A 27929-nucleotide genomic window follows, 5' to 3' on the forward strand; every position below is an offset into this window, starting at 1 on the left:
CTAAGTGCTGGGGTAGATACAGGGTAATCAGGCTGTCCCATGTGGGGCTCACACTTTTAATCCCCAATTTACAGATGAGGTAACTGAGGCCCTGAGAAGTGAAGTGACTTGCCCAGGGTCACACAGCAGACAAGTGGTGGAGCCGGAATTAGAACCCATGTCCTTTGACTCCCAAGCCCGTGCTCTTTCCACTAAGCCACATTATGTCTCTAAGCATGGGGCACAAGGACTGCATCTGATCTCCTTAGCGGGTAAGCCTAGTACTTAGTGCTTAGTACAGTGCTTAGCGGATAGTAAAAGCTTAACAAAGGCCCAATTATTAGTAGTATTTTTCAAAGTTCTCATGAAATCACATCTCCTCCAGGAGTCCCTTGTCCATGAATTTCCCCACTTGATATACCCTCCCAAACTTCTACTTCATCAATTCCGTGCCACCCTTAGCATGTACATGTGTATCTTAATACTCTATTACTTCCCCCAGTTGTAATTGATTTTTATCTAGTTTCCAAACTGCCTCGGCTGAAAAGCTGCCAATTCTTCCTCTTTCCCCTTTCCCTGCAGCCGGGCCTGAATCCACAGTGAACACAGAAGAGGTGTGGCTGGGACACCCAAATGACAAAGACCCAGATTTTTACATATCTACAACTGCCAGCCTTCCGATCAACCCAGCATCCAGTTTATTCCTCATCTTTCACCTCTTTACTCCCAAGGAACCAAGGACCTGCATACAGTTCAACAATTTACTTAGGAAACCACCAGAATAAGCAGTTATTGCTGTTGATAACTCATTCATTCATTCAATCATATTTATTGAGCACGTACTGTGTGCGGAGCACTGTACTAAGCACTTGGAAAGTACAACAGAGAAGCAGTGTGGCTCAGTGGAAAGAGCATGGGCTTTGGAGTCAGAGGTCATGGGTTCAAATCCCTGCTCCACCACTTGTCAGCTGTGTGACTATGGGCAAGTCACTTAACTTCTCTGTGCCTCAGTTACCTCATCTGTAAAATGAGGATTAAAACTGTGAGCCCCTCGTGGGACAACCTGATCAACTTGTATCCTCCCCAGCGCTTAGAACAGTGCTTTACACATAGTAAGCGCTTAATAAATGTCATTATTATTATTATTATTATTATTATTACAATTCGGCAACAGAGACAATGCCTACTCAACAACAGGTTCACAGTCTAGAAGGGGGGAGACAAGCAACAAAACAAGTAGACAGGCATCAATAGTGTCAATATAAATACATAGAATTATAAATATATATACACATAATTAATTAAATAAATAGAATAATAAAATAAATATGTACGTATACACAAGTGCCGTGGGGCGGGGAGGGGGATAGAACAGAGGGATGGAGAAGGGGCAATAGGGAGGGCAGGAGGAGCAGAGGAAAAGGGGGCTCCACTCAAACTTCCCTAACCTCACCATGATCTCTTAATCCCTGTCCCCCCTTCCCAACACACCCCCATCCCTTTCACCACCGCCAACCCACTCCACCACCCTATCCCTGTGATCCTATCCCAGTGCCACCCTTCATCCCCCTCTCCCTGTGCTGGCCCCCACAGCTCACTCCTATTCAACCCCTCATATATATATATATATATATATATATATATATGTAATGGCATTTATTAAGCGCTTACTATGTGCAAAGCACTGTTCTAAGCACTGGGGAGGTTACAAGGTGATCAGGTTGTTCCACGGGGGGCTGACAGTCTTAATCCCCATTTTACAGATGAGGTAACTGAGGCCCAGAGAAGTTAAGTGACTTGCCCAAAGTCACACAGCTGACAGTTGGCAGAGCCGGGATTTGAACCCATGACCTCTGACTCCAAAGCCCGTGCTCTTACCACTGAGCCACTCTGCTTCCCCAGCCCTGGCATCACCCCTTTCCCCAATCCCTCCTCTCCTCTCACCCCATACCCTCCTTGTCCTCAGCAAAGTGCAGCCTGTGGAACACCCACTCCATCATGCCAAAGTTTCCCTTCATCCTTGACCTATTCCTGACCCAAACACTGCTCCTCCTTGCCATCACTGAAACTCGACTCTCCCCAGATGACATGGTCTCCCTTGCTGCTCATCTTCACCCACTCTGCAAGACTCACTAAGAAAGGGGGAGGAGCTGGTTCCTTCTTTCACCCCAGTGCCACTTTCCCACCATTCCACCTCTCCCTTTCCTCTCCAGATATTAGTTAAGGTCATCTACTGCCCTCCAGGCCCCACCTCCAACTTTTTGAACCATTTTGATCCCTTTCTCACATTCCTTCTCTTTCTCCATCCCTACACTGATCCTTAGGGACTTAATTATGGTATTTGTGAAGCGCTTACTATGTGCCAAGCACTATGCTAAGCGCTGGGGTAAATACAAGGTAATCAGATTGTCCCATGTGAGGCTCACAGTCTCAATCCCCATTTTACAGATGAGGTAACTGAAGCACAGAGAAGGTCACCACTAATTAGGTGTCCTTCAGGTTCCTATGATACCTGCCACAGAGGCAAAGTATGCATATGATTCCATCTTTAGACCTTCTCCATACATTCATTTTTGATTGGGATTCCAATTCATTATTTTCTCCCTCTCCTAGAGATAGCCATTCCTCCAGGTTTTTATTGCAAAGCTTCATTAGATTCCTGCCAGAGCTGCTGCTATGCAGAATTGCCGTCTGCTCTTATTCCCAGGGAAACTGGCTGATCCATGCATTGACACAGCAGAGCAGACAGATTAATTGAGTAGAAAAGAAACCGTAAGAAATACCATACAGGGCAGTGGTTGTTTTGCAGTAGTAAGGGCCTGACCTGGAAAAGGGGCACTCCAGGGAGCAAGTCTGACCCATTGCCCTTTACACTGTGGGTGCTTAATGAATATTTGGGCTGGAAAATCCTTCTTTGTTATAAGCATTTCATGAGGCCAATAATCTATTATTAATTATTTTATTTTCTAACAATCAGATGCCACAGAGGTATTTTTATGGTTTCTTAGCACTTCAGCTCAGATGGTACACACCACATTATCTTCCCTTTTCCATATAATCAGGAGTTTTTGCAAATTTTATGAAATTGCCAATATTGTTTTCATTTTCTATACCACTCTATTTTTCCCATGCTTTGAAATGTGAGGATTATTATTTGTGGAGAATAAAAGAGAGAAAAGAAGAGAGGAGGAAAGGATAGAGAATAGGAGAGAGGAGGAGAGAAGAGGTGAGGAGAGCGGGGAGAGGGGAGCAGAGGGAAATGAAGGGGAAGGAGTGGGAGTCTCGGACTAGGAAATGATATCTTTATTTCATTTTCTGTAGATTCACATTCTGTACAATTGGAAAAAAATTTCTCCTTGGAATTACATGGAAGAAAATCCATTCTCTATTCACTGTGTACTCCCCAGAAATTCATTTCTACCTCAATGAGCTGAAAGGATTAGTTCACTATTCCAATAGCATATTCTGCTTAGTCAGCATTCTTTTTCCAAATCACCTTTTAAGAATACCTCTCACGGTTTCACCGTCTCCATCTCTGTGACTGGAGGGCATCATCCTGTCAGTAAGAATTGAGCATTTCTGATGTGTCAGCTAATTGTATCTCCTGCAAGAGAGCAATGTACGGGGGCAATCCCCAGTCGAATGTGGCCCTTCAGTAGAGTTTATATAAGACCTTTATTAACTGTCCCCTTTAAAGTAAAAAAGAACCCAGGGTTTGGAAAGGATGTGTGGTTTTTTTTTGAACTTGCAAGTTTGAGAATGTTTGACCTACTCTATGATTCCAAAATCAAACCAGCCCCACAGTTAAGATAATTCCAGGAAATTTCACATTTCAAATGGAAAAATGCCATTATACCCACAAGCCCTCCACCAGCCCCCACCCCAACCACACACACCTATTCTAATCACCACCACCTCACTCACAACCATACACACTACACCTACTCCATTCACACCTCAGTCACTCATTCATTCACCCGCATCCTCTCACTCTCATTCATGGTACTCTTTTTCCCTTACTTTAATTTCCTCTTCGAGTTGTCAGCTGCAGCCACTTTATTGATCCTGGGGACTTGGTGACTAGGAACTATGCAGATAGGAGAGGGTTGGGAAAAAGAATAGTCAGCAAATGGACCATGAGAGGCAAGTTGCATCACTAAGGGCAAATGATGGTTTTGAGTGAGTGGAGTTATTTCCTTAAATATCAGTGATTTCACAATCCATTGTTTGTGGAGAGCTAATTTCGGACCAATAGCCAACTCCCAGGCTAAAATAATTGTGAAAAATAGACTTCTTGGTTAGCACCTCTTTTTCACATCAACCTTTGGTGGTGAACTGAAATTCATACCCTTGGGTCAGGCAGGTTTCTCATTAGGCTGCTCCCTGGAATACTGCATCCTCCCTCTTCACTGTTGCCTGCTGTTTCCTGACAGATGGAGTTCACCAGGAGTCTTTTTATAGAGTAAGCTAAACAGGCAATCCAATTTAATTGCTTTAGTTGCCAAGCTTCAGGATCTGTCCTACTCCATGTTTTAGGTTCTTTGGAACACTGGCTAAAGAAAAGAGTAGCTGAGATGGGGGTGCATCACAGTGGATGGGAGGGTGTCACTTGGGACAGAGGGAACTTTCCTCCCTCTAGACTATAAGCTTGTTGTGGGCAGGGAATGTGTCCATTTATTGTTATATTGTACTCTCCCAAGCACTTAGTACAGTGCTCTGCACACAGTAAGTGCTCAATAAATATGACTGAATGAATGAAGAGGCAGTGATAGAGAGAGGGGCCATATCTCCACTAAGCAGAAGGGGCAAGAAGGCAACAGCAGAGGAAGTAGTTGAGTGTTTCCTCTCCTTGCATTTGCCTTTCTCTTTTCCCCTTCTCCCCTCTTCTCCCCTTTTTCCTTTTCATTCTATTTCCTCCTCTCTCCTCTCCTTGTTCTTTCTCCCTCTTTCTTTATACGTATGGAATGTGGGGCAGGATCAAAGAAAGAGGGAGAAAGAACAAGGAGGGGAGAGAGGAGGAAATGGAATGAAAAGGAAATAACATTATATACATATATAATAATATATATAATATATATATATATATATATATATATATATATATATATATATATATGTATATATATATATATACAGACACCAGATTTCTGTTTTCCTTGGTGTGGAGCCACTAGGGGCTATGGGATCAGCTCTATGTCTTCCCAAGGAAATTTGCCCAAACAATTTTCCCCCTCCCCTATACTCCCCCCATTATGGGTGAATAGGAAGTATGACTAACAGGAGCCATGGCTTTGAGTCCCGATTTCAAGACACTGTTCACAGCACTGATTGAAGTGCTGTTCAGTGTGAAGGCAGTGAATGGACTACCTGACTTCATAAGTGCCCTTCCAGCCCTAGGAGTTTTTGAAGAGAGAGTTGAGGGCTGTATGCAAAGCAGAATTTTACCCAGCTGCCTCCAGAATTTGCACCAGAGCATTCAATTTACCTCTAATATTCTTAGGCAAAATAAGCCTGAAAAGTGGATTGAGGCTTTTTTTTTAACTTCAAGATTACCAGGACATCATTATAATAGGGAATATCTGAAATAAATACTGAACAAAAGGAATAAAGGAAAACACAAGAAAATTAAAAGATACAAAGAGATGTCTCCCAAGCACTTACTACAGTACTCTGCACACAGTAAATGCTTACTAAATAGGATTGATTGACTGATTGATTGATTGATGATATAAAAACTGGAAAGATAGCTATTAAATTGGCAATGATATTTTCTTCCATATTTAAAAAAGGAATGCAAAAAAGTATTTCTAAAATGAAATAACTATATATTTGTTTCATTTGAATTGTGAATGATAATTTTGGGGGGTTAAAAAAGACTTCACGGATATGGTCTTAAATTTCACATAGGAAAATTTTGATCAATGAAACAAGGATTTCTTTTGAAATATTTCAGATATTCATTGACCTCTACAAAATAAGTCATTCTGGGACAGAGTAGCAGACATATGCCCAGGGGACAACTAAGCCTTTAGTCACAGGACACAGATCAATAGCTTAGCCAAGACATAATTTCAGTAAGATCAAGGATGCCAAATCCAAATAATTAAATTAATAACCAGACCAAAAAGGAGATGTAAAAAATAAGATAAGTTTTACTTTACTAAACATCAAATAAAGTGGACAATTAACACAAATCAGGAAAACATAGAATCAGAGAAAATAGATGCTCAGATGATAATAACTATTGAGATGCATATTCTCAAAACATTAATGAAGAAACTCTATTACACCTATGGAAAGAATGTAAAAAATATAATGAGAGGCACCATGGTTTATTAGATAGCTTGCTGGAAGGGGAATCAAGAATTTTGATTTTATTCTTGACCCTGACCATGGTTAGCTATGTGACTTTCTTTAAGCCAGTTCAGCTTCTTATACCTGTTTTCCTAATTTGCCTGATGAAAAGGAAATAAAAATATTGACACCATGTCAAAGGGCTATTGAGAGTCATTCAGCTTTATTCTGCCATCCACAACAAAGTGGAGTGGATTCTATTAAAGCTTTTCAGACTCTTCCCTGTATAGGCAAAAATGCTATTTTGTAGTATCCATCTGCTAGGAATCCTTGAAACAGCATAACTGAGGCTGGGGCAGCATTTTAGCAAAATGTGACCTGTGGGAACTTTCTCTCTGGGACCCTTAGTACAGACCAAAGTTCTTCATCCCCATTGACTATGTAGCATATATTTGTACATATTTATTCTATTTACTTTATTAATGATGTGTATATATCTATAATTCTATTTATCTATTGTGGTGCTATTGATGCCTTGTTTTGTTTTGTTGTCTGTCTACCCCTTCTAGACTGTGAGCCCGTTGTTGGGTAGAGATTATCTCTATCTGTTGCTGAATTGTACTTTCCAAGTGCTTAGTAAAGTGCTCTGCACACAGTAAGCACTCAATAAATACGATTGAATAAATGAATGAATATCGATCAGTTCCATGGCTTCCCTCCTCTCCCTGGTACTTTTTGAAAAATGCCACCATAACAAAGTTCCTGAATGGTGGAGGAGGGAGGTGCTTCTCAATAAAGGGTGTTGAAATGTTCGTTCTGGCTCTCTTCAATCCTGGCACCCTACAATGGCATGTGGTGGATTTAAAAATCAGTCACACCAAAAGAATTAGTGTTTCCTCTGCACACAGTAAGCACTCAATAAATACGATCGAATGAATGAATGAAAATAGGACGACCAGCAGATGCCCTGTTTTCATCCTCTAGCAGTTGTCCGTATTGCAGCCTTCCCCTGCTTCTGCAGCTTCCCAGCAGTCATAAGGCTGAAGGCCATCAAAATCCTTACTTTAGGCACCTGTCCCTTCCTCTGCCTTCTGTTCACAGTTCACCTAAACAACTTCTCCTGTATTTTCCAGGGCAGGTTTTGACATCAAATTTAGATCAGTGCCCAGCACTTAGAACAGTGCTTGGCACAAAATAAGCATTTAACAAATACAATCATTATTATTATTATTACTTGGCCTACTTGAGTAGCTTTGGGCCATAGTATAGCAAATGAACATTACAATAAAATGAAGAGACATTTTATTAACTAATGCTATCACTAAATTTTTAGATTTCTATTTGGTCATATCCTGATGATTTGCAGGTCCTGACCCAATGTCTCTTATCCCCCAATGAACAGACAAGAGTGGGCTATGCAGTTTCCATATTCTGATGTCCCAACAAGAACTAACGGTGCTGTTACCCCTACCACTCTTCTGGAAGCTGACTGCACTATTTGTTTGGGGGTTACCTTTTTACTAAGCTTCAAAATCCCCATTTTACATTGAGTTTTGAAAAGTAATTCCTGCTACAGAAACAGAAGTTCATCTTTTTTTGCAGTTGAAGCAGTGGTTAAATATGGTTGCTATGGATAAATAATTTTGCAGATTTATCTTTCTGTTGCCTCTTTTTACAAGGCTCAATATAGTTACACTAGAAACAATAAGGCAAGGGAATGGTCAGGGATAGTAATCCTTTCTTAAATCTCATATTAGTAGCCAAAAGAAATCTTGGCTTCATATCTCCCTACAGGCAGATGTGCCATCTGCCTAGCTAACATATTGCCAACCTGGGATTCTGAATTTCTCCTTTCTCATGGACACAAAAAACTATCATACTTTTTTTCTCTTTGGACACAAACGGGTGTCTGCTTTTTCCAACTTGAACCTAATCATTTCCATCTCATGTCATTTTCTGGAATATAAATCACTTGTCCTAGTCTAACCCACACGATGCCCTTTCCATCACTAAGACCGAAGAGAGATTATATTTCAAATATGCTTCACTTTTCTTAGTTTCTCAGCTGTTCACAGTTAAGCTATATTGTTTTGGCATATCTCTAACATGTGCCCTCACAATTAATTTCACCATAAAACAGCTGTTTTGGTAACCTCTTTCTATTGGATTGAAATGGTGAGCCCCATGTAGGTCAGGGACTGTGTCCAAACTGACTTGCTTGTATCCACCCCAGCACTTAGTACAGTGCACATAGTAAGCACTTAACAGATACCATAATTATTATCCCATCTCTTCTTATATTCCACCCAGAGAAGGTATGATGAAGAAAAACTTGGGAATGGAATAACTTCTTTCCAAGTTATCTTTTTCATTCTGTCCTCCAATTTGATGTTGGGTAAGGTATACAGGTACACATGAGGAAATTGCTCAAGCTTCACTATGACATCAATCAATAATATTTCTTTAATGCTTTCTTTGTGCAGAGCACTGTACTAAGTGCTTGAGAGTACAATGCAACAGAGTTGGTAGACATGTTCCCTGCCCACAATATTAGAAAGGTCCAAATCTTAGAAAGTTACTATATCTGTTCTACTGACCTTCAATTTGGTCAGAAGCTTGATATCATGTTGATATCATATTCTGGCTGTCCACTTCCCAAAGAACATACTGCTTTCTTGATTGGGTTTTCTACTTTGCATTTCCAACAACCGTTGGATAATATGCTTCTTAATAATAATAGTTGTGGTATTTGTTAAGCACTATCTGCCAGATATTGTACTAAGCAATAGGGTGGATACAAGCAAATCGGGTCAGACACAGTCCCTGCCCACATGGGGCTCACAGTCTTAATCCCTATTTTACAGATGAGGGAACTGAGGCACACAGAAGTGAAGTGACTTGCCCAAGGTCACATAGCAAATGGCAGAGTCATGGTTCGAGCTCAGGTCCTCTGACTCCCAGACCATAATAATAATAGTAAGCACTTACTATGTGCAAAGCACTGTTCTAAGCGCTGGGGAGGTTACAAGGTGATCTGGTTATCCCACAGGGGGCTCACAGTCTTCATGTCCATTTTACAGATGAGGTAACTGAGGCCCAAAGAAGTTAAGTGACTTGCCCAAAGTCACACAGCTGACAATTAGCAGAGCTGGGATTTGAACCCATGACCTCTGACTCCAAAGCCCGGGCTCTTTCCACTGAGCCACGCTGCTCTATTCACTAGACCACCCTGCTTCTCAGGGTGAATAATAGAGGAAAATATGCTCCTGGGCATTCTCTGGAGCACAGACAGTCAATAGTCATATGGTAGCAGGTGAACAAGATGTGAAAAAAAACCAAAAAATCAAGACTGAATATCTATTACTCTGACACTTTTCTGTTCCAGATCCACAGAGGACCCTGGGCCTGAAACATCCCCTCTCCTATGCGCACATAGTCTGTTCCCACTAAGCCATTGCCGAGCAGCAGTAGCAAATCAGAGCTACTGATTCTGGCTTCAACCACCTTGCATACCGATAATAATGATAATAGTGTTTGTTAAGCATGTATATATCTGTATAGCTCTGTAATTTATTTATTTATATTGTCTTTCTCCCCCTCTAGACTGCGAGCTCACTGTGGGCAGAAATGTGTCTGTTATTATATTGTACTCTCTCAAGTACTTAGTACTGTGCTTTGTTCACAGTAAGCACTCAGTAAATATGATTGAGTGAACGAATTTACTGTGTGTCAAGTACTGTTCTAAGCACTGGGGTGGGTACAGGCTAATTAGGTTGGACACAGTCCTTGTCCCGCATTGGGTTCACAGTTTAAGTAGGAGGGAGACAAGGTATTTAATCTCAGTTTCACAGTTGAGAAAACTGAGAAGGTTTCCTCAGAGAAGGTAAGAGACTTGTCCAAGGTCACATGGCAAGCAATTGGCAGAGCTGGGACTAGAACCCAGGTCCTCTGATTTCCAGGCCTCTGCTCTTCTTACTAGGCCATGCTGCTTCCCCATTTAAAAAAAAAATAGAGGACATCTTCAAATTCTGACTTGACTTGCTGTACAATTTAGGATTTTGGGTTTTTCTGAAACCCATCCAAATTATGTCCCAGAAATGAGATTCCTGAAAGATAAAGCACTGAATTTATTAGCCAACTCCTCTCTCATTTTCATTTAAAGTAAGATAAAAGAACATTCCCCCCACTTTCCAGGCTCCATTTGTAATTTTAGGATGTGTGAAGACATTTTCCTTTTCAAATTCTCGAAACCAACCATCATTAACCCTTGGATCAATGCAGTGATATTGATGAAGTGCCCTTGAGTCTTGTATTCCACGTCACACTTCAAGGTTTGCTAACTTTTTACCATATGTCTGATCAAAAGATAATAAAAACTACCAGTGGAATTATTCTACCCAAGAGGGCAAGATTTTCTGCAATGTTGAAATGATAAATTGTATGGTTAGAATGACTACAGGAAGTAATGAATTGAGTTGCTAGACATAGTTTAAATACAGAAAAGCCCTTCCGCATGTATCCTGCATTTAAAGGAATAGTGCAGTGGTAGGATTCCCTCTGTTCAGTAGATAAATGGATGTTTTAAAAAAAGCATATAAATGATTGCTCAATATAAAGAAACAGGGTTGCCATCAAAATAAGTGAATTCCAAAGCCATAGAATTCAAATGAACATGATCCTTCTGTTTTTCTTCCATGTGGTCTTTCTTCCATTAGAGATTATAGCTATTTTTTCACAGCCTTCTCTGTCTCTACTCTCTCTTTATTTTTGGTGGTATTTGTTAATAATGATGATAATGATAATGATGGTATTTATTAAAAGTGCTTACTATGTGCAAAGCACTGTTCCAAATGCTGGGGAGGTTACAAGGTGATCAGGTGGTCCCACAGTCACAGTCTTAATCCCCATTTTACAGATGAGGTAACTGAGGCACAGAAAAGTTAAGTGACTGGCCCAAAGTCACACAGCTGACAATTGGCAGAGCTGGGATTTGAACCCATGACCTCTGACTCCAAAGCCCTTGCTCTTTTCCACTGAACCATGCTGCTTCTCTAAGTGTTAAGCACTTACTACATGCCAGGCACTGAACTATGTGCTGGGGGTGGATAAAAGTAGATAGGGTTGGACACAGTCCCTGTCCCACATGGGGCTCACAGTATTAATCCCCATTTTACAGATGAGGTAGTTGAGGCCCAGAGAAGTTAAGTGACTTGCCTTAAATCAAACAGCAGATAAGTGGCAGACCCAGGTCCTTCTGACTCCCAGGCCTGTGCTCTATCCACTAGGCCATGCTGCTACTCTCCTGTGATGAAGATCAACTAGCGAGAATAACTGAATTAGTGAATTGAGAGATTAGTGAATAATATGGAAACAAAATCAAGAAATAATTGCGGTCATTGATCTTGTCTCACAAGTAGCAAATTCAAACTGTTAAATTTAATGTAGTATAATTCTAATTCTTCCAAGGTTTAGGAAAGTAAATTTGCTGGCTGGTAAAAAGTGTATCAAAATTAATAAATCCCAACAAGGGAGAGCCCAGGGAATTTTAGGATGCCTTTATTTTTCTAGATTAGCAGTTCTTAAAACATTCTAGTCTGCAGACTTGGATGGTGCAAAAAATTCTGCAGACCATCTACCTCATTCATTCCTACTTGCCATCACAAAAATAAATCTTCATCCTTTGGCCTATCCCTATCCATTTACTTCTGCCTCCTCCTCCTCCCAGCCCCCCACTGCTGCTGCTTCAAATGAGGTCTGCTTGCTTTACATCCATGATGGCACCTGGACAATTTCACTACAGACATGGCAGTTAGCCATAAAGCAAACCAGCCTCCTCAGAAAAAGCAACCGTGGCTATGGCTGAATATAATCACGTTTGAGAAACACTGCTGCAGCCCATAGACCCCTTGGAAGGCTGTCAAGAGCCAACAGTGATCTGTGAATCACAGTACAAGGTCCACATTTCTAGACATTCAGTTCCTGTGGATCATGCCTACCAACTGGACTGTACTCTCCCAAGCACTTAGGGCAGTGCTATGCACGCAGTTAGCGCTCCATAAATACCATCAATTGATTGACTGTGGAGGAGCCTCCCCTCCTTCTCTGCTAGAATTTCTCTGAAATGCTACTTTAAGCAATTGGAAAGCACAAAGAAAAACAGATTCAGAAGGGTAGGGTAGGGAATTAAGGAATTTCCCTTTGGTAATTGAATTACTCTCACACTTCCACAGAAACTGATTATCTGAGCTCTTCTCTAAATAAAGAGCCCAGAGTTGCTATTTTAAGATTTGATTTAACATAAAAATTAAATAATTTCCTAAATTAGTCATATTTCCCCGACTTGCCCTCTGGCATGACCACTATTATTTCTCAATAGGGCTGAATAGAAATTTCCAATTCAATCCTCTCTCTCTCTTCCCCCCTCCAAGTCAAAAAGGTCATTACTGGCCTACAGCAATTTCTCTTTATGGTAGTCAGGAGTGGCTCACTTATTCTTGGTTGCTCCTACCTGCCTGGATTTCTGACTCAGCAGAGACTATTCCCCAACTACAGATGCAATCTGGAATCTGGAGGTTTATGAGATTGGCTCATCAGCCTGGTTTCTTATGCTCAGCCTCTGGCAATGTGCACTCATTATTTTCAGTATGCAGATGCACTGGCTTCCCTCTGCCATTTTTTTAAGATGTCCACATTGGTAATTCCAGAGCCTCTGTTACTATTGGTAACATCAGACTTGTCTTTTTAGACAAATACAGGCCCAGAATACTGTCCACATATGGGGGTCAGTGTTTTGAAAGGGCCTTAAACTGGGAAATTGAAAAGGTAAGAAATGGGAATCCCCTTCTTCACTCAAGCCCAGAGTTTTTCACATAGTCACACCATAACATTTTTGCCATGGTTTTACAATTAGTAAGCTCTTCCAAACCTTACCAAATGCAAGAATGTGACCCTAGGAAAAGATACCAAGCCTTTAGGCTCAGGGTCAACCCAAGCTATGACTGAACCAAACTCCTGAGTAGGTTGCCTATACTATCCTCTCCTCCAATTCTCTCCTTCACTTCCTCCAATCTGGCCTCTGCCCCCTTCACTCCACAGAAATGGCCCTCTCTAAGGTCATTCCCCCTACATCCAACAACTTCTACTCCATCCTAATCCTCCTCAACATGTCAGCAGCCTTCAACACTGTGGATCACACCCTTCTCCTAGCAACAGCCCAACTTGGTTTCACTGACACTGTCCTCTCTTGGTTCTCCTATCTCTCACTACTCCTCTGTCATTTTTATAAGCTCCTCCTCTGCCTCCTACCCTCTATCTTTGGAAGTCCCTCAAAGCTCAATTCTGGCTCCCCTTATATTCTCCATAGGCACCCACTCTTCAAGAATTCATCACTCCCACAGCTTCCACTACGATCTTTATGCAATTGATTCCCAAATCTACCTCTCTAGCCCTGACCTCTCTTCTTCTCTGCCTTCCTCCTTCCTTCAGGACATCTATTCTACACGTCATTCTTAACCCATCCAAAACAGAACTCCTCATTTCCCATTTAAATCCTGTCCTCCTCTTGAATTTCCCATCACTGTAAACAGTCCCACCATCCTATCTGTCTCATGAGCCTCTAATCTTCACACTATCCTCAAGTAATATCTCTCATTCAACCCACATATTCAACTGGTCACCAAATCCTGCAGGTTCTATCTTCACAGCATTACTCAAATCTGCCCTTTCTTCTCCATCCAAATTGCTACATCAATCCAAGCACTTATCCTTCCCCCCCTTGACTACTGCATCAGCCTCCTTGCTGACCTCCCTGCCTCCTGTCTCTCCCCACTTGGGTCCATACTTCACTCTGCTGCCCAGATCATTTTTCTACAAAACCATTAAGTCCATGTTTCCCCATTCCTCAAGAACCTCCAGTGGTTGCCATCCACCTCTGCATCAAACAGAAACTCCTTGCCATAGGCTTTAAAGCCCTCAATCATCTTTCCCCTTCCTATCTTGCCTCCCTTATTTCCTACTACACCCCAACCCACACACTTCACTCTTCTAATGCCAGTTTTCTCACTGTACCTCAGTCTCATCTGTTTCACCGCCACACATCACCATTCTCACCACCCATCTCTTTTGATTACACATCCATGCTCCCTGTCCCAGCATCCTACAGTTTTCCTCCTGTCTTACAGGTCTCATATTCAATTAACTGTCAAATCCTGTCAGTTCCTCATGGGTGAGGAACATCTCTATCTTTTGTACTTCCCAAGCCCCTAGTATAATAAACTGCACCTAGTAATCACTCACCCCTCTCAAGATCACATCTGGAGAGTTTCCAGTACTCTACTAGTCTTGACTACAGGAGAGAGAGTGAAGCAGAGGCATATCCATTCTATTCCTAGCTTGGGCAGTGGCTAGTGAGTGGAAAGCAATTTGCTACAAGTCAAAACTCACCTGTGCTGCTCAGCAACAACAGCAGGGAGAGAGGCTGATAACTTAAAACTCACACCTATTCAGAGGAGGGGGTGACTCATAAAGTAATGTTTCAACTGGAGAGTAAAGAGAGTCATAGATTATCAAGTCCATATCACATACTTCCATCAGGTTCACCCAATACAGATGCATTAACTAAATCTAGATCAAGGATGAGCAAAATATCCTATTAGTACAAATGAAACGTAAATATAAGGCTTAAATCAGAATTTTGGAACCCATAATAATGCAAGTTGAGATCTTCTAATCGGATATTCAAATGTTTTAGGTACTTCAATTCATTTCCACCATATCTAGGAACTAGTTTATTATACACACCCCAGTATGCAGTAGAAAATCAGAAGAAAATAATGTAAATATGTATAAATTAATACCTGTGGGCTCTTTGGCTAAATGCCTCTTGATTGTGCTACACCAGTGTGCATGGCAAAGCAAAGCAAGAAATATTCAGAGAGCATGTTATGCTCAATGCACACTGCAGAAATTGTGAAAGCAGTAAAGCCAGTTTATTCTTTACAAAAAGACGTGGGAAAATGAGAAGGTAGCCATTCAGTGTGCATCCAGCATCTTGGCTATTCATCATTTTTGTACTGTACAGTTAACACAGTTCTAATTGAGTTTGTTTGTACTTCCAAATGCCAAGTAAACAAACAATGTGATGAAATGCCCCTGGAGTATTTAGATTCATATTTGTAAGGAACTATTAACCACTACAAACTTACCATCTCCATCTGCCAGGAGTTAACCAATGGAAAAGACAAATCCTTCACAGGTAATATTAGGAAGAAACAGGCAAAATAAAGCCATAAATAACTTCACACAGTGAGATATACAACACATCAACCTCACTGCCTCCTTCCAGAGCTCAGTGGATCAGATGCCCCATTGTCCTGCAGAAAAAGGGGTGGACATCCGTGGAGACCCAGATGGCATAGAGCCCCTATAAATCTAGGCAATCCCCAGGTTCTCTACAGCTGCCAGTTCCAATCCAGTCGTTGCCTCAGATTTCAAACTGGGCCAAATATCAAACAGCAAAGCTGCGTGGCTTAGTGGAAAGAGCCCGGATTTTGGAGTCAGAGGTTGTGGGTTCTAATCCCGGCTCCACCACTTATCAGCTCAGTGACTTTGGGCAAGTCACTTAACTTCTCTGTGCCTCAGTTACCTCATCTTTAAAAGGGGGATGAAGCCTATGAACCCCACATGGGACAACTTGATTACCTTGAATCTACCCTAACACTTAGTACAGTGCTTGACACAAAGTAAGCGCTTAAAAAATACCATCAACATCATTATTATTATTATTATTACTTTTTATAGATTTAAGATAAATTAAACTTGAGTCTCAAACCACATATAGAGAAGCAGCTTGGCTCAGTGGAAAGAGCACGGGCTTGGGAGTCAGAGGTCATGGGTTTTAATCCCGGCTCCGACACTTGTCTGCTGTGTGACTTTGGGCAAGTCACTTAACTTCTCTGGGCCTCAGTTACCTCATCTGTAAAATGGGGATTAAGACTGTGAACCACATGTGGGACAACCTGATGACCTTGTATTCCCCCAGGGCTTAGAAAAATGCTTGGCACATAGTCAGTGCTTAACAAATGCCATCATTATTATATAGGTAGTCAGACATACAACACAACTGATTCCTGAAAGCTGCATCTTTAGTCAAAAGTACACACAGTAATCACTCAGTATATACCATTGATTGATAAATACATGTCATTGATTAAAATGTTATGTCTGAACCACTTTTCTCATAGGAATAATGTTTTAAAGGGGGGACTGACTCCTGAACCAAGGTCAGATACCCTATTTTTACCAAAATGACCCCAAATCATGTACTCAATCAATTAAAGATAAGTAATATGGCTACAATTTATGCATTTATATTGTTGAGTTAGGGAGGTGCCACGATAGAGTTGCTGACTTTTACTTTATCAGAAATAAAATGGATTAATTAAAATTAATTAATACTCCCTGGTGATTCTTCCTGGAAATCAAGAAACTCCCTCCTGCACCCAAATCCTCTCCCATTCCTCCTCTCCCTTTCTTTTTACACTTTCTTATCCTTTCCCCCACCAAATGCAGCATGGCCTAGTGGGGAGAGCACTGGCCTGGAAGCCAGAGGACCTGGGTTCTAAATCTAGCTCTATCTCTTACCTGCTGTGTGATCTTGGACAGGTCACTTAACTTCTCTGGGCCTCAGTTACTGTATCTTTAAATTGAGCATCAAATATTTGTTTTCCCTCTCCTTTACACTGTGAGTTGCACATGGGATGGGTCCTGTGTATGACCTAATTATCTTGTATTTACTCCGAAGCTTAGTACAGTGCTTGGCACATAATAACCACTTAAGAAATACCATAATTATTATTAACTGCAGAGTTTACCATTTTTCCTCCATCTCTCCAGCTCTTCCAGACATCATGCCAACTACATTGGCACCTCAGAGCTAGTACCATAAATGAGGTCAGAGTTGTAAAGTTGAAACTGATGTGAATCTGAAACAGGCTGTTAATTTAGAAATGTTTTAAGTGCCATTGATTATAACTCAAAATGCCTTAATAATAATAATAATAATAATGGCATTTGTTAAGTGATTACTATGTGCAAAGCACTGTTCTAAGCACTGGGGAGGATACAAGGTGATCAGGTTGTCCCACGTGGGGGTCACAGTCTTAACCCCCATTTTACAGATGAGGGAACTGGGGCACAGAGAAGTTAAGTGACTTGCCCAAAGTCACACAGCTGACAAGTGGTGGAGTGGGATTTGAACTCATGACCTCTGACTCCCAAGCCCGTGCTCTTTCCATTGAGCCACGCTGCTTCTCAAGTCATGGATAACTGTACAGTAATGATTAGAAGCCTAGGTAGAAAATGTATATTCTTGACATCAAGGAGAATGGAATAATCTTGATTCATTGGCATTAGCATCCAAAAAAAAAAAAAAAAACCCAAAACTTTTGACAATACTAGTGAACCACATTTGCCCCAAACAACTCATGGTATGTCTATATGTAAAATAATGCTAGTACTCTAAAAATATTGATATCTTTTTAGTCCAGTACCAGTCAACACTAAGAAAACCCCAAAAATTTCTAAGAGAGAGTAGGAGTGGAGTGTCTTGTCTAGCTCAGAACCCCCCAAAATTCCAGTAGAGTCATAGTTTCTTTTTAGCCAGGTTGGAAAAATAAAGATTTCTGTAGTTCTAAAATGATAAGAAATTATAAGAGATCATTAAATAGACCCAGCTCATTTCTTGTTAAAGGCCGTCTCCTTGTGGCCCTCAGTTTTGGATGTTATCTTACCCAGACATGAATGTTATCTTACCCAGACATATCTGGGTTAGAGATATTTACTTATGTCAGTGATATTCATTCATTCATTCAATCGCATTTATTGAGCACTTACTGTGTGCAGAGCACTGTACTAAGTGCTTGGGAAGTACAAGTTGGCAACATATAGAGATGTGCTATAGAAAGGGTGAACTAAATGCATACGGCTTGAGGGGGAGGGGGAAATCATTTATTCTGAGACCCTGGCTTGACTGACTGTTGTACCATTGTTTCTCTGCAAATGATTACATCATAATGAAGTCAGGGGATCCAAGTCTACATTTTCCTCCTCCATCTCCCTTTGTTCTCCAAGGTGTGAGATGACTCCTTTCTGTGACATCCTTTTGGTCTTTCCTGTATTGAAATGTCAGTAGCCTGAGTGGAAGTTGTTGATATTCCCTTTCCTGACTTTTTTTTCTCCTTTCTTTCATTGTCTCCATAAGATTATTTTTTTTAGTAAAAGGAAGGGCTGAAATGTCACGCAGTAAGCAGTAGAGCTCCATTGAATTAGTGGCCTACATCAGTGTCTATTTGCAGAAAATTGTTTTCCTGCTGTCTAATCAGGATTTTTCTAACCTTAACAGAATGACTAATTAAGATCCCACATACTTTCTAGACACTGTCCCTAATGATGTTTTCAGTGCTTGACTTAGCAGGCAGGAAGTCACTGATGAAGAAATTAATCAGTCCAGTGAGCTAGCTATGTGGATTCTCTAATACCCATTGTCTTTGTTTTGCCCACTGAGTGCTCTAGAGGATGGTGTCCTTCTCCATTCTGCACAGTTGAAGGAAAATTATAGTCATTATACACTACAATTTTCAGAAGCAAATGATGCAGATGTATAAAGATGGACTCCTAGATTTTGGGCTCTTCAGTTGAGTGTAAAAAAACAGACAGGGGAATGAACTGGGCTGAACAAGAATGAAAGGGCCTTTTGGGAAGATGGCCAGAGGATACTCACTCTTCCCTCCTCTCCCTTATTTTCCACCCCTCACCAAATCTAGCATTGCCCAAAGAATGCTTTCTGTGGATGATGATGATGATGGCATTTGTTAAGCGCTTACTATGTGCAAAGCACTGTTCTAAGCACTGGGGTAGATGCAAGGTAATCAGGTGAGCCCAAATGGGGCTCACAGGCTTCATCCCCATGTTACAGATGAGGTAACTGAGGCACAGAGAAGTTAAGTGACTTGCCCATAGTCACTCAGCTGACAAGTGGTGGAGCCGGGATTAGAACCCATGACCTCTGACTCCCAAGCCCATGCTCTTTCCACTGTCACTCCCAAGCCCATGCTCTTTCTACTGTTATGCTGCTTCCTAGGCTCAAAGAGAGGCCTAATATGACTGTGTGAGGGCGACAGGGTAGTGAAAAGCCCTCAAATCCTTTAAATATCACAGTTTTAGACAAATTCCATTTTTTTCTTGTAGTTTTCTAAAAGCAAGGAAAAGCCCATTTCCATGCATCAACTTGTATGAGTGTTCATGGGGCATGAGGTCTGTTTTAGTAATGCCAGTTGGATTCTTGGGCCTGTGAAATTATATATAAAGGAAACTTGGGGGCATATCAATCAATCAATCTTATTTATTGAGTTGTTGGGAGAGCACTGTACTAAGTGCTTGGGAGAGTACAATATAATAGTTTGATAGAAACGTTCCCTGTCCACAATGAGCTTAGTTTAGAGGGGTAGATGGGTGGAATAATTCAGAATGTGGTGGTGGTATCTGGTTTTACAGCATCAATATTCCTGCAAAATCTCATGGGGCTGAATTTACATTTTTAGCTTGGTTCATCCATGTTTTGAATAGTGTGTATTTTAAAAATCTGAGCCAGGCGTTTAAGCCTGTTAAACTTTAAAGGTCATCTTCCTAGTCAAAGCTAATTTATAAAAACCCAAAAGAGCAGAACTGTCAGAAACCACATTCCATCATGTTTTATCCTATGAAAGTCTCTGCAGGTTAGTGATTATTAGGGTAGTATGAAATCCATACTACACCAAAAAGATTACCAACCAGATTCCAATTATGTTAAAACCTAGGAAAACTGAAATCTTCTGAATGAGCTTTTTGCAGTAACAAAAAAGCTGAAATAATATGCACTAAATGGAGCTCCAGTAGAATTTTGTATCTCAAATACTTATTGGATTGAGTAATAATAATGATGGCATTTGTTAAGCGCTTACTATGTGCAAAGCACTATTCTAAGCGCTGGGGGGATACAAGGTAATCAGGTTTTCCCATATGGGGCTCACAGGCTTAATCCCCATTTTACAGATGAGGTAACTGAGGCCTAGAGAAGTTGTTACTTGCTGAAAGTCACACAGCTGACAAGTGTCGGAGCTGGGATTAGAACCCAGGACCTCTGACTCCCAAGCCCATACTCTTTCCACTTAGCCATGCTGCTTCTTGCTATATAATATAATAATGTAATTATAATATAATATAATTGATTCCAAATATGACACACCCACTTCTCCTATAATATGCAAAACCACACCTTCAAGAAAACTCCCGCTGGGCCTAGTGGAAAGAGCAAGGGATCTGAATCAGGAGGCCTTAGTTTGCATCCTGGTTCCATCAGTGACTTGCTGTGTGACCTTGAGCAAAGTCACTGAACATCTCTGGGCCTCTGATTCCTCACCTGTCAGATGAGAATAAAATATGGCGTGGTCTATAGTTATATATAACTATAGTTATAGTGAATGAGTGTTGAGTTTTTTGAGGCAGCTCTTCCCCAACCTGGGATAAGCAGTGTCACCCTAAATAGGACTGCTCAGATATTATTGCTTCAATCAATCACATTTATTGAGCACTTGGGAGAGTAAAACAGAATTAGGAGACATGTTCCCTACCCATAATGAGCTTACAGTCTCAAGGGGGAGACAGACATTATATGAATAAATAAGTAATTTATAATACTTATAATAATCTGCACATCAGGCAGAAACTCCTCAGCCTGGGCTTCAAGGCTCTCCATCACCTCGCCCCCTCCTACCTCACCTCCCTTCTCTCCTTCTACAGCCCACCCTGCACCCTCCGCTCCTCTGCCGCTAATCTCCTCACCGTACCTCGTTCTCGCCTGTCCCGCCACCGACCCCCGGCCCACATCCTCTCGCGGGCCTGGAATGCCCTCCCTCTGCGCATCCGCCAAGCTACCTCTCTTCCTCCCTTCAAGGCCCTACTGAGAGCTCACCTCCTCCAGAAGGCCTTCCCAGACTGAGCCCCTTCCTTCCTCTCCCCTTTGTCCCCCTCTCCATCCCCCCCACCTTACCTCCTTCCTTTCCCCACAGCACCTGTATATATGTATATATGTTTGTACATATTTATTACTCTATTTATTTATTTTAATTGTACATATCTATTCTATTTATTTTATTTTGTTAGTATGTTTGGTTTTGTTCTCTGTCTCCCCCTTTTAGACTGTGAGCCCAGTGTTGGGTAGGGACTGTCTCTATATGTTGCCAACTTGTACTTCCCAAGCGCTTAGTAATAATAATTGGCATTTGTACAGTGTACAGGCTTAGTACAGTGCTCTGCACACAGTAAGCGCTCAATAAATACGATTGATGATGATGATGATGACTGTCTCTATATGTTGCCAACTTGTACTTCCTAAGCGCTTAGTACAGTGCTCTGCACACAGTAAGCGCTCAATAAATGCGATTGATTGATTGATTGATTATAATATATAATTTGAAGATATCTACATAAGTGCTCTAGGGTTGGGGGTGGGGAAAATATCAAATATCCAAAGGTCAAATGTATAAAAAAAAGATGGAAGTGCATAGATGATGCATAAGGGAGAACCAGCTGGGGAAAAGAGGGCTTAATCAGGGAAGGCCTCATGGAGGAGATGTGACCTTAATAATGCTTCCAAAGTGGGGAGAGTGGTGATCGGGGGTATATCGAGGGGGATCAGTGATCGATGAGCTGCCTACTTGCATAAGACTTTTGTTTAGGGTTAAGGGGAGGAGGTGTCCCCCTTATCTGCTAATTATCAAAATCATTTTATCCCACTTTACAACTTATCTTCCTTATGGGGTAAGCAGGGCCATGCAGCTGATAGTGCTTGTTTTGTTTTGTTCTCTGTCTTCCCCTTCTAGACTGTGAGCCCGTTGTTGTGTAGGGACCATCTCTATATGTTGCCGACTTGTGCTTCCCAAGTGCTTAGTACAGTGCTCTGCACTTAGTAAGTGCTCAATAAATACGATTGAATGAATGAATAGTGAATAATCCAAGTTCTGGGACCACAGTACTTGGAAGTAGAAGAACTGCCACGTCTCAATCCTTCCAAACTTCCTTCAACTTCTCCTCATCCTCCACTCAAGCCTTCCATCTAGGAGAAGATCAGTTCAGCTGCAGGGCCTGGAAGAGGTGACAGTGTTCAATGCTCCAACACCAATTCCATCCAGTCTAAATTAAGCATTCCTTAGCTGTGTACATGGTTTGCCAAGGGCAGACTGGTATACAACCTCATTTTTCTTCTAATTGTCAATCCAGAGCACTTTGCTGATTTTGAAAAGTGGTTTAACAGCAGCTGCATGTCTTCTTAATGGTGCACTTCTATAGCACAATCATCAGCGTATAGGATAAAGTGATTCAAGAGCTTTCAGCGATGCCCCCAGCCTGTTGAGTCAAAACCAATAATTCCGCAATGGTTTCTCTCCAGATACTTAACTGAAATGTTAGGCCAAGATTTAAAATTACTAGGGAAGGAAAGAAGTGTCTGTACTAGGAAGAAGAAAGGACTGCTCTATAAAATAACAGCAAACTTGAATTCTAGTTTGGAGAGATGTGGAGGATTATGGTGCTACATCAAGAGTACGATGTCAGAGGAAGTGGATGTCAGACATAGTTATCGATTTGTAGATATTCCCATTCACAGCTTCAGTTATCTGAGTAGTTCAGATTCTTCTGTAGGTGTTCAGAAGCAGCATGGCCTAGTGGAAAGTGAAAGTGGAAGTCAGAGGACCAGTGTTCTGATCCTGGCTCTGCCACTTGCCAGCTATGTGACTTCAGTCACTTAATTTCTCTATGCCTCAGTTTCCTCAACCTTAAAATGGGGGTTAATACCTCTTCTCCCTAATACTTAGACTATGAGCCCCATGCAGGAAAAGGACTATGACCAACCTGATTAACTGGTTTCTGCTCAGCATTTAAAACAGTCACTGACACATAATAAGTGTTTTTAAAAATACCATAATAATAATAATAACAATAATTTAGAAGAACAATCATGAAATGTTTTGGGAAGCACACCTACTTTTATTTTACTTCTTTTCCCTGAAAGGAACTGTGGAGCTAATCACCTCTAAGATGAAATGCAGCACAGAAGATGGTTTTGCAGATTTCATGCCATCAGCTGATTAAATGTTTTCAATTGCAGTAGAGTCAACAGTCATTAGGAAGAGGCAGGGATTAGATTAAACAGGCTTGTGAAATGAATACCTTTTTTGATACTTTCAATGAGATGCTTAATAATGTAATTTTCCAATGAAATTTAATAGAAATGCACTTGAAAATGGTAACATTATTAGCCACATGCAAAGTCATTAAGCTGCACATACTGGCTACCCAATACAGGGTATATTAGCATCATGTGAAACTGTATTAACAAGTTTTGGAAATGATCTTATGTGAAGGAAACGGTCTATTTATTATGACTTTTTAGAAGTCACCTCCACCTTAGGCACCGAAATCCCCCTGGATACCTTGTGCTTCAATTAGCGATTGTCTGAAACTGGCAATACTGTTTGTCCATTCTTTTCACTTGGGGTTTGCTATGCATTTAATGAATAACAATCAAAAGACCCTATCAGCATTACTCAAATGTCCCTTGAGAAATTTAAAAAACCAGCCCAGGGCTTTTGAATAAAGAAAGAAACCTGGAGCTTTTTAACCACTCCATTCCTTTGATAATCCATAAATGTTTTTTCCTCACGTTCAGATAGGTAACTGTAAAAGGAGAAGAAAGAATCCTTAAAGCCCCTGAATGGTACTGATGGTAAAAAAAAAGTTTTGATTTTGTTTGTTTTTTGGTAGATGTATTGTATTCAAAAGATAGCTCTAACGCTAAGCATAAAATCTAAAGGAGTTCGCTCTCCTTAGCTCTCCTAAGATGTAAAGGAAGAGAGTATCAGAATCAAAACAAAGCGCCTCTAATTTGATGCAGGGCTATTCAAGGGTGTATAGGTTCTGTTTATCAACTAAAACATAGGTAGAATATCACTTTTAATGCAATAATCAAGGATTATTGAAAGGATTATTAATAACCAAGGATATTAGTGTTGTAATGATGTCCTTGTTCACAGTCAACACATTCTTTTTTCTAGGTCAAATAAAGCTTAAGAAAAAACAGTTTGCAACCATTTTATGTGATACAGACTGATTGCAACTGATATCTTTCTCAGTGCTAATTTCCTGAATGCAAACCTTTTTTTAGTGAATGAGTCCCAATTGTTTGATCCATTGACCTAGTTCTTTGGGATTTGATGGTCATGCTTCCCTTTACCATGCATCCTTATTTTCCATTTTGGAGACAGGGATAGCAGGGCTGGCTTCATAAATTTGACTGCCCTGAAGCAGGCAAAAATTTGCTATCCTCTCCCAACCTGTATGATGTCATTAGGTTACGCAGCATTCTTTATGATTTCTTTGTGGAATTCTGTTTGAACCCCCAAAACTCTGGGAAAGGAGGAGGGGTGCTGACCCAATTCCTTTGCTCCAGAGCCATTTATTCATTCATTCAATCATATTCATTGAGCACTTACTGTGTGCAGAGTACAGTTTCTCTCACAGGTGCCACAACTAGCAGGTGGGAACTTTCCATTTTTACCTGCTGTTCTTCTAATCCCCAAGACATGCCCTTGGGCCAATTGCTTCCCTCACTTCCAGTCTGAAGTCTCCCCAGAGGAAAGTGGTCTCTTTCCAGACAATGAAACAGAATGCCTCTGGTTGGTAAAGACTTGATTCTCTTTCACCACCAAATTTTAAGCAAATATGACAGGACTCTGAACGGATCCTTCAGATGATCCTTGGATGTTGGGACAGGGACTGTGCCCAACCTGATTAATTTGTATCTGCCCCAGTGCTTAGAACATTGCTTGGCACATAGTAAGCACTTAACAAGTACCATTATTATTATTATTGGACAAAGGAATCATTTCTAATAAAATAACGGGTGTCTCTATTTTGTCTATTCTTTGATAGTAATAATCGTATTTATTAAGCTCTTACTATAACTCTCTCCTCAAATTTCCTGTCCCCCTACCTCTCCCATTTCTTGCCCCTAATGACCTGGCTCCCCTTTCATTCTCCATCTACATCCACTCCCTTGGAGAACTCATTTGATTCCATGACTTCAACTACCATCTCTTTGTGGATGATTCCCATATCTACATCTCTAGCACTCATCTTTCTCCTTCTCTGCAGTCTCACTTTTCCTCCTGCCTTCAGGACATCTCTACTCAGATGTCCTGCCAACTTAACATGTCCAAAACAGAATTCCTCATCTTCCCACCCAAACCTTGTCCTCCCCCGACATTCCCATCACTATAGACAGCACCATCATCCTCCCTGTCGCACAAGCGTGTAACCTTGGTATTATCCTCAACTCATCTCTCTCATTAAAACCCACATATTCAATCTTTCACCAAATCCTATTGGTTCACCTTCACAACATCACTAAAATAGGCCATTTCCTCCCCATCCAAACTGCTACGATGTTAATCCAAGCACTTATCCTATCCCGCCTTTATTACTCAATCAGCCTCCTTGCTGACCTCCCTGCCCCTGGTCTCTATCCATACCTCACTCTGCCGCCCGGATCATTTTTCTACAAAACCGTTCAGTCCATATTTCCCCACTCCTCAAGAACTTCCAGTAGTTGCCCGTCCACCTCTGCATCAAACAGAGACTCCTTACCATGGACTTTAAAACACTCAATCACATTGTCCTCACCTATTCTTATCTCACTGATTTCCTACTATGACACAGCCCACACATTTCACTACTCTACCTTCTCACTGTACCTAGATCTCATCTATCTTACTGCTGACCTCTCACCCTCATCCTGCATCTGGCCTGGAATGCCCTCTCTCTTCATATCCAACAGACTATCAGTTTCCCCACCTTTAAAGCCTTATTGACAGCACATCTCCTCCAAGAGTCCTTCCCTGAGTAAGCCCTCATTTCCTCTTCTCCCACTACTTTCTGTGTCACTTAGATTTGCAACCTATATTCACTCTTCCCTCAGTTTCACAGCACTTATGTACACATCCATAATTGATTTATTTATATTAATGTCTGTCTCCCCCTCTAGACTGTAAGCTTGTTGAGGGCAGGGTACCTGTCTACCAACTCTGTTATATCGTACTTTCCCAAGCACTTAGAGTGCTCTGCACACAGTAAGCACTCAATAAATATAATTGATTAATTGGTTTATGTTAGAAACCCTGTTCTAAGTGCTGGGGAAAAAAATGAATCAGGTGAGCTTTGGGTAGTCTCTTTTCCATTTTGTTGCTTCCAGCAAAATGCAATTCACAACAACCATTCCTTTGGCAGACTCTTGAATTTTCTGAGCTTCTTACTTGGGAGAAACCATAATAAAGCTGCAATTGTCTTTTTAAATTATTTGACAGTTTGGCCACGCATAAGCATTTTTATCCATCCTGTGCAATTGTGTAGCATCTCACTGTCAGCTGTGCTATCTTTGAAAACAAGGACCTGTGTGTGTGTGTGTGTGTGTGTGTATTATGTCTTAGTGATGCAAAATCCAAAAATAATCATAAGGGGAAATGGTGGATGCAGTTCAAGTCTCCCTTTTAGATATTCATCTTGACATAATTCTTTATTTGTAAATTGATTTTAAAATTAATTTGGCATCAAATTTCAAATGATTCTACCTATTGCTACATTAGATTGTCTTGCTTCTAATTGCATATAATTGCTTAGCTTTTATTAATAGCTCATACATGGATAGGATTTCATCTTTAGGACAGCTCTCTCTCTCGCTCTCTCTCTCTCTCTCTCTATATATATATATATTCAGGAGAGCTGAAGCTGATATATAGAGACATATATGTATATATATACCAAGTACCATTATGGCATTTGTTTTACAAGCCTTAAAACATTTATTGTGTCTATATTCATTTGAAAAAGTATAATTGAAAACGGTACTTTGAAAACATGGACTAGAAGACCAAAGACTTGAGTTCCAGTCATTAACAGATAACCTCGTGAGTCAAATGTTATGTGCATTTGTAAAGTACATACTTTGTGCAAAGCACAACCAGCACTGGGGAAAGGTAGACGGATAGTAATTTAGACACAGTCCCTAACTCACAAGTTATAATCACAAGAGGAGAAAAAGTGACAACTGGAGAAATAAATCAAAAACAACATAAGAATGACTGCTGAAAGGCAAAGTTGGTGGGCTTTTTCACCACTCCCAACAGAAGCAACCCTAGCCTAACAGTTCAATCTTCTCAACATTCTGAAAGTTTAGGAAGGAAGTTTCTGCCCACCCTGCCCCAGCGGGATGATGGCTCAGCCCAATGATGGTAGGTAGGGTAGGAGAGTCTCTGTCCTGTGGAAACAGAGAGCTCTGCTTGTAACCAGAAGTGGGCTTGGGAAAAGTATAACACCTGTATTTACCAAATTAAATTAACACAAACTCCTGTCGTTTGTCGGCATAGTGGGAGTTCCAAGGGAATGGGGAAAGGAATTCATAAGTTAGAAGAGACAAGAGTCCTACTTTTGCAGTTCTTTCATGCTGACACTCCATCACCTTGTCCATTTTTCATTGAAATGCATTCCTGTTATGAGGCTCGGATTCTTTC

General features: G+C 40.9%; 1 non-coding gene across 1 annotated transcript; it reads left to right on the forward strand.

Annotated features, from left to right (window-relative positions):
- Positions 1 to 14567: 14567 nt before the first annotated feature.
- Positions 14568 to 14705, forward strand: LOC119948488. Its single transcript, XR_005456880.1, has one exon. It is a non-coding gene; the product is annotated as a small nucleolar RNA SNORA7 (small nucleolar RNA).
- The last annotated feature ends 13224 nt before the right edge of the window (positions 14706 to 27929 follow it).

The sequence above is a fragment of the Tachyglossus aculeatus genome, chromosome X4, assembly GCF_015852505.1.
Source record: "Tachyglossus aculeatus isolate mTacAcu1 chromosome X4, mTacAcu1.pri, whole genome shotgun sequence".
Classification (NCBI taxonomy): domain Eukaryota; kingdom Metazoa; phylum Chordata; class Mammalia; order Monotremata; family Tachyglossidae; genus Tachyglossus; species Tachyglossus aculeatus.